The following is an 8,502-nucleotide window of genomic DNA, read 5'->3' as shown; positions in this document are numbered from 1 at the left end:
AAGATCGCCATAAGCGCGGTAAAGGCGTGGTGGAAACGCCAGATATCGTGCTGTGGTCTCCATGGTCGTGAATGATCGCCTAGTCACCGCGTTTGTTTTAAGCATGTTCAAAACAAACGCCAAGGCTTTGCGATCTAACCTGGAAAGTTGTAATGCTCCAGTCAAGACCGGGGTGGCGTCCTTACTGCGCTGCAAGTACGAAAATGTCCCAAAATATTACAAACTTGAAAACAAAATTGCGTTTTCACGTCTTTCCAGGGCAGAACGCAGAATCTTGGCGTTTGTTTTGAACATGCTCAAAACAAACGCCGTGACTCGGCGATCATTTGCGACCATCGAGACCACAGCGCGATATCTGGCGTTTCAACCACGCTTTTACCACGCTTATGGCGATCTGGACGCGCTCTGGGGCCATTTTACGTCGCCCTAGCAGCGCAGAAAAGGCGCCACCCCGTTCTGACGGGGTAAAGAACGAGACTTTTTTCAAGTTTGTACATTTTTTGGGACAATTTCTCGCGTTGTGTTTACGTTTACCGGCGACCTTGTGCGTTTTCTTGTCGCTGTACGGTCGCAGCAGCGCAGTAAGGACGCCACCCGGTCTGACGGGGGCATGAGTCTTGACTAATTCCTTCCGTATTATCTTGTAGAATATGTTTTTCTTTGTTCATTACAAATTAGATATTAGTATCCCATATTTCCACGGCAAGTTAAACATACATTATGCAAGAGCTAAATCTGCCAATTGCAGGTCTTTCTTTAGGCCTGAAATGTTATATAAACTATTAATTAGACATTAATTAACTTATCCAGACAATAATCAACTCATGGGGGCTTCGCTAGCCTGCGATGTTTATTGGATTAGGTTCCGATTTGCAGCTCGACTTCCATTCATAATTAAATCAAAAAATTGATAATCGAGACTATGTTTTTTATGTACCGACTTTAGTAATGATGAGCGAGGCTAGCCCAAATATTTAATCGCTAAAATCTCGGTTTGACTTAAATTTTCAGTAAATCCGATTAATATTATCTAGTTTCTAATTATTATAGTGAGAACTGTCAGCTCTTTATCTAATCTCCCATAATGTATCTTTAACAATATCAACATTGATTGAAATGGACCAATATTGGATTCTAATTCGTGTTTTTAATTTCGAATGTTATGTAAAATATTGAGTTAGGGGGGTTACATCCTTTAAAGGGTAAGTGTTGATAATTTAAAATATTGAGTTATGTATGAAGTCTTTAACTCAAAATTTTGAGATGTTCGGCTGTGATCGTTAATTTTGCTTTTCGGGGGTTACGTATTTTAATGTAACCTATATTCGGTGTATAAAGACACCGGATGGCTCTACCCCCAGCCTATCTTTAAATGTAATACACGGTTAATGTAGACTACATAAATATAGATATGTTAGATTAAAGTATTATTGTCTGCGATATAGCCCTCGATGGAAGCGGATGGTAAACACTTATCGCAGAAGAAGAAGAATATCAATACCAGATAAATACATGAAACAAATATAGATATTTTAGATTTGTTAAACTAGGGCCCCCGGGGGCTACTTTAAGGTGCTGCTGCGGCTATACGCTCCAGCAGTGCCCGATCTGACCAATTGATTTTTACTCGTACCGACACCTGCTACAAATTCGGGGGATCAAACCTTTTGTAACTGATGACCATAATATTTTGTCATTAGCTCCTGGACTATAAGTACCAGCACTTCATGTTTACGGTAGATAAATACATAAAATAAATTAAGATATGTTAATACTGCAAAAAGCTTAGAAATGGCCGACTTTGCACCAACCACGCATGAAAACTTGAAGTTTGTATATTTGGGAAATAATACAACATAGCTTTACGATTGTTTAACAGGAACACGAAAAGGGGTATCTAAGAGTCTTCCAAACACAATTAAATTTTCTGATTCTGTGATGACCCCTTTAAACTCCATTTCACTTCATTGGCAGTATCGAATTGCAATTAAGTCGAATTCTCTATTTCGGTAGTAATTGATATCAAAGCAGAAGAACCGTAGAATAGATCATTCCGCGCAGACTTCTTCACACCTGTCCAAATAGTTGACCTTTGCTCGAGCATGTCAAGGTTTTCTCTAATGAAAACTTATCTAAATCACAGGTGGCACGGTTGTTGTTGTTTTTGAAGGATTTTATTTTACTTCCGTTTTGTAGATTAATTGATAAAACAAACAAGATTTTGATTGATGAACTTTCGGTGGTTGGGAGTGAATACCTCAACTTCTAACTGCCAAAGAATCATCAATTATTTGTTTGTGCGTAGTTTGAGGATAGGTGTAATTAACTTTGTTAAAAGGAAAAGCATATTTCTCATCGAACTATTCTTCTTACAGAGACGTCGTTAATAGATAATAATGTTTTAAATATTGTTTTCAAATACCGAGGTCCCGTGTACACATTGGAGTACACGTAAAAGATCCCTTGACAGTTGGAATTTGATATAAGCGTAGGCCGCAGTGCCGCTGTCCGGGCAAAATTTCCCTCATAGCACATTGTATGGCGTATGTCCGTCTTCATTAGCCGAGTTCGGAGCAGAACAGTAGGACGTTAAAACCCCATTTCATTTCATTTCTAATCACTTTACAGAAGGTTGTTACGGAGGTATATCCACCTTAAACCATCAATAGTTCCTTTGATGGATATAAAAGGTGTGGGGTGTGTAATGTATATGGTAAATAAATAGCTTCATTATTTTATATTAAGCACTGCTACATATAGGTTAAATAGTTACAAGCATTATAATAAAGTCACTCTCTCTAACCCGCTCCCATGCAAGTCTACTGATGGAAATTCTTTCTCTCTACGAGAACTACATGCCTGTCTGACGTAGTACGCACATTCTATTATATATTCTCAGATTCACAGTAATTAATTATTCTATTGGCTAATTATGATGTAATTAATCATGTGATTGGTCACTCATGCCAATTATTAAACGGTAACTTTCCGATCACGAGCTTTTAGACATAGAATCAATCCTTGGATTTAGACCCCATTTCCTGTTATTCTCACAATATTTCATAAACAATTTAATTTGCGTTTTAAATAAACTCATACCATAGCTAATATACTGACAACGGAGAATAATTAATCAAGGCCATAATATTATTATACATATGTGTTCTTTAGCACAAATCCCCCATCTATATTACTACACATCTTCATTAGCTGAGTCGGAACAGAACAGTAGGACGTTATAATCCCTATTTCATTCCATGTTATTCGAAACAGAACTGGAAAGCGATTGCTATCTACTACTTACCAACTTGCAAACATTATTTAATTAAAATATTAAACATAATCCATTGTAATTTTGGGATTAGAATGATGAATTAGATATCATTTATCACCAGTGAATATTCGCTAGGCCGCTACAATCACTGATAAGGATGACATCGATGCGACTTAATGAGCCAGAAATATTAATTTTTTTCCTCCGACAAATTAAATTCTAAAACATTTTTTTTTTTATGTATAAGAAAAATAAATAATGACTTTTGAAGTATTTGTAGATATTTTTCTTTCCTATTTGCATGTAAATGGGTATTAAAATGAGTAAAAGGCACCATTCTACCCGATCCAGTAATGTCTTATGTAAATAATGCACGCGCCATTGAGCCAATTATTGACGCCACGTGTTGAAGGCAGTCATCTTTAACAGAGACATTAGAAGACTTTCGTATTCCTCTGTGAAACGGATTGGCATTAGACATCTACTAAAAATTAAAATAAAACCAAGTACGAACAATCCAAACCATTAGACAAAATTCGAAGCCCTGAAAAAAACGGTATAGGCAAAATAGTGTAGGGCCTAATCAGCAAATGGACTGTTCACCGTGTACAGAGTACTAAATTAATTGTGAGAATATCCATTATTTAGAATTGAGTGAAATCCATCTTTCTACATTACCATATAGTAGCAGCACATAAATCATCCCCCAATCGTACCATGTGAACATTAAACAAAACAGAGCATTATTTATTTGCTGCAGATTTGTAATTTGCCACCTATATAACACAAGCCATTGACTTATAATCTAAATTGTAATTTGATTGCCCTTGTGTGAGATTTAAAGAGAGCCGTGATTATTTAAACTAAAATCAATTTAAACAAATTAAGGTTATACAATAGTATATATGAGGCAGATCAATAACACTAGTGAAGTTTGTAAACCCGTTAAAATTAACTATAAACACGTGAAGAATGGGCTCCCTTGACACAGATTCAATTACACAGGTTTCAGTTTCAACTCGATTTTCTAAATAGCTTTTACATTATGTACTTGATCTTTGTCTGGAGCAAATCAGCTGCTGTTCTGCAAGCATACGCGTGCGGGATTATTTAAAATGGGAGGGCGAATCCAAGATGGGGTTCGAGCTACGGTGAGTAAGTCGCTGGAGGTCACGGATTCAACCCCGGTGTCAGCTGAGAAAGTGCATCGGCGTGGAACTCACAAAGACACCAGTCTAGTGCTTCGGGTGGGACGAAAAGCCGAGGTCCCGTGTACACGTTGGCGTACACGAAAAATATCCCTTGGCAGTTCGAATTATATATAAAAGTAGGCCGTAGCGCTGTCCGGGCAAAATTTCCTCATAACACACTGTTTATTAACGTATGCCGTCTTCATTAGCCTAGTCGGAGCATAACAGTAGGACGTTAAACCCCATTTCATTTCATTCCAAGAGCGAGTGCTAGATTTTTTTTAATCCGACGATTATCGGACACATTTATTTAGACGAATAGACCGAGTGACATTCACTCGTTTTATAAGGACATAAATATGGATAACATTAGTGAGATTCTTGGTAGTATTAGTCTAGAAAATTATAGCTTAAATTTCAAACATTGTTCAGTGTCATACATAATAATTGCAATGATCGTCCGAATTTCTGTTACAGCCTTGACAAGAGAAGGGGTGTTCAGTCATTCGCGCGACAGCAGTACAGACCATATAAACAGTGTACTATTTGGGACAACTTGCAGCACCACTAACACCGCCACCACCATCTACCCCTTCCGAATGTATCACCCTTTCGATTAAAGAAAATACATCAATTTGTTTTTCTCGAAACCAGAAACTGTACATTGTAAATGATGTATGTACGACGTTTGTTTTTTAACACTAAACGTTAACCAGTTAACTCCTATTAGCACCATTTGGTGCATATGTATTCCTCTGTGGCCCGAAGCTTGCGTCTACAGTTCCGTTTTGATTAGCACATTCGGTGCAGAAAAGTAAGTCGTTCAACCGCATTTCATTTTATTCCAAGCTATGTTATGCTGTGCGGTACACCAGTACTAACTATTGGTACTGTGATCAACTGGTCATTCAGTCACCAGCCGTCGGGGTCTCTAAACAAGAATACAATGGTACCCAAGCACTCACTGCTGTGTATTTAATCAACTGGTCTTTCAGGCACCGGCCCTGTGGTCTAAAAACAAGAATACAGTGGTACCCAAGAACTCACTATTGAGTCTTTGATAAATTAGCCAATCCGACAATAGGCCTCCAGGTTGTTCGGATCAGTCTGTAAACAACTTTGCACTGGTGGATATTATTACGTAAAACACGCCGTTAATCAATGAACTTTTGTTTTTATTCTATAACCTTGTATGGTCTGGCATCGAATACCAACCCGTCATATGGTATTGGGTTTAATTCAAGGAATAATGAAAACATGTGGAAAAACACCCCCATATATGGAATTAACCAGGTTATAGCGTGTAAAAATCTATTCTCACCTCATCAATCTAGGCTATTTTCAGTATCAAGATGAGGTCATATGATAGTTGTGTAATATTGTTTACCGGTCTGGACGTCATAATTGAATTTAGTTTCTTGATGTTATATATGCTAGGGTTGGTGCGTGGCTGAGAGGTTTAACGCATACACTTTAGCTCATAAGATCTGCCATGGAGTCAAGTGACCGTGGTTTCGATTCCCCGCTTGTATGTGACAGAGTGTAGACGGCGTGTCCAACCACATGGTTTTTTTCCAGATGATCCTGTTTCCCCCACTGCCAAATATTATTTCGCGCAAGCGAATTATTTGAATAAAATTGAACCAAATGTTAGTCCCGAAATAACCTAGTTTGTGTCAAGTGGACGTTAAACCCCATCTCTCTCTCTCATATTATTTTATGTTTGTGGATTAAGTCTCCAAGTGGTCTAACGAGTGCACTTTAGACTAAGCGATGCATTTAATACCGGACTATATGTATGGTCGTCTGGCGACTAAAAATCTAACCCGCGCCAGGGAGTTGTAATGAAAATATACCACGCATTGGATTGACGTTATATTGTACCTCTGTCTATTTGACTATGAAATATAAAAAAGCAGCCGAGGGATAGTAATATATAAAGGTAAACAATGCATATGTAACCCATGTGATTTACCTTGATTCACATGTACAACTAACCGCGAGCTAAACCGTGATACTGGGCTATATACATGCCGATCTTGATTAGAGAGAGAGAGAGCGAGAGAAATAGGGTTAACGTCCACTCGACACAAGCTAAGTTATTTCAGGTCTAACATATGGTTCAATTTTATTTAAATAATTAGCTCTCGTGTAGGGAGGTCTTTAGCAGGGGGAGGACCCAGAGAAAACCAACGTGGTTGGGCGGGCGACTCTACTCCTTGTCACGTACCCGATCTTGGTTAGAAGACATATTAGTCAACTATATATACACCCAGTCATAGTAAAAATATTGAACAATTTTAGACAGATGTTCAATACATATGTTATACTCGTTATATACCCATGAATTTCATATAACATTTCTCTTCTCCACAGTCATCTATTCAACAATATACACATTAATTTCATTTGACATAATACGTGCACCAAGCTTGCACAATCACTAATATTTTCTGACAGCGCATATACAATATATACATTGATTTCATTTGACATATAACGTGCACAATCACTAATATTTCCTGACAGTGCATAATGAACAACAATATACACATTAATTTCATTTGACATAGTACGTACACCAAACTCGCACAATCACTAATATTCCCCGACAGCACATAATGAACAACGTGCACTAAACTAACACAATCACTAATATTTCCAGATAGCGCATAATGAACTCGGTGCACCAAACTCGCGCAAATACCAACATTTCCTAATGCGTAATATCATCAATCAACAATATTTCCCGATTGCGCATAAGGAACAAACCCGGATTTGCGAATCAAAGATATGTTTTACAAAATGAAATGAAATAGGGTTTAGCATCCTACTGTTTTGCTCCTAAACTGGAATAATGAACACTGGCAAACGTCGTGTAGTGTACTATGAGGGGTATTTTGCCTAGACAGCGGCGCTACGGCCTACTCTTATATCGAATTCCAACCGTGAAGAGTTCCTTTACGTGCACGTCAGTGTGTACACAGAACTTCGGTTTTTCGTGAGATGTTTCCAGTCCGTTTTCGTATTTTTATTAAATTTAATTTATTAAAATCATTCCATTTCAAAGACAAATTTTGATAAAATATAGGTCGTATATAGTTTTCGGTTTCAGAATATGAATAAACTTGCTACTTGCAATCATCATTGTACAGAATATATACATTGTGTATTTTAATGACGCACAGTAATCTGTTTAAACATAAACACTAAAAAACAGTTAAATCAAATATTGATTATACATAAACAGATTTGTCAATATGACTTGTATATTTTATTGAATAGTTTATATCATACGATATATTGAAATTAATATGTTGAAATATGGTATATGTATATAGAAATATTGAAAAGCAATGTGGGGGGCAAGGGGGCAGCTACGCGCCCCCTGGGCGCCGAACCGCGCCCTACCCATTGGACGCAATGCGTAGGCAACGACCAACGTGTCCACATCAGTTTGGGCGTCCCATAAAACCGAGGGACATTGGTTGGGCTGACCCCCTTGGCTACGGACCTGAATTAATCTCAGATTTATAAAACTGCTTTTGGATCAAATATCTCAATAAATAAGGTTGGGCCGGCAGTTATGTGGTGATAAAATAAAGCATTACTTATATCTTGCACGACACACAAAAGATTTGGCTAATGAAGACTGGCATACGCCATACAGTGTGCTGTGAGGGAAATGTTGCCCAGACAGCGGCACTACGGCCTACTGTTTTATCGAATTCCAACTGCCAAGGATTTCTTTAACGTGCACACCAATGTGTACCTGGCATCTCCCATCCGAACGACAATACGTTGTCCCTCGGCACTGCACCTCTGACAAGGAGGAACCACGCCGGAAAATACCGATGAACTTTCTAGGCCAGTGCGGTGATCGAAGACGGAACTTCCGGGTTAGGGACCCAACGACTTACCCACTGAGCCACAGGGGCTCCCTTGCACGACACTCTTTATAAGTAAATAAAGGCAAACACGAATTATTTACTCTAGAAGCGATACAAATACATTGTCAAGAATGAAAAAGCATGTCAT

Source organism: Patella vulgata, chromosome 3 (genome assembly GCF_932274485.2).
Source record: "Patella vulgata chromosome 3, xgPatVulg1.2, whole genome shotgun sequence".
Lineage (NCBI taxonomy): Eukaryota > Metazoa > Mollusca > Gastropoda > Patellidae > Patella > Patella vulgata.
Note: the sequence above shows the minus strand (reverse complement) of the source record.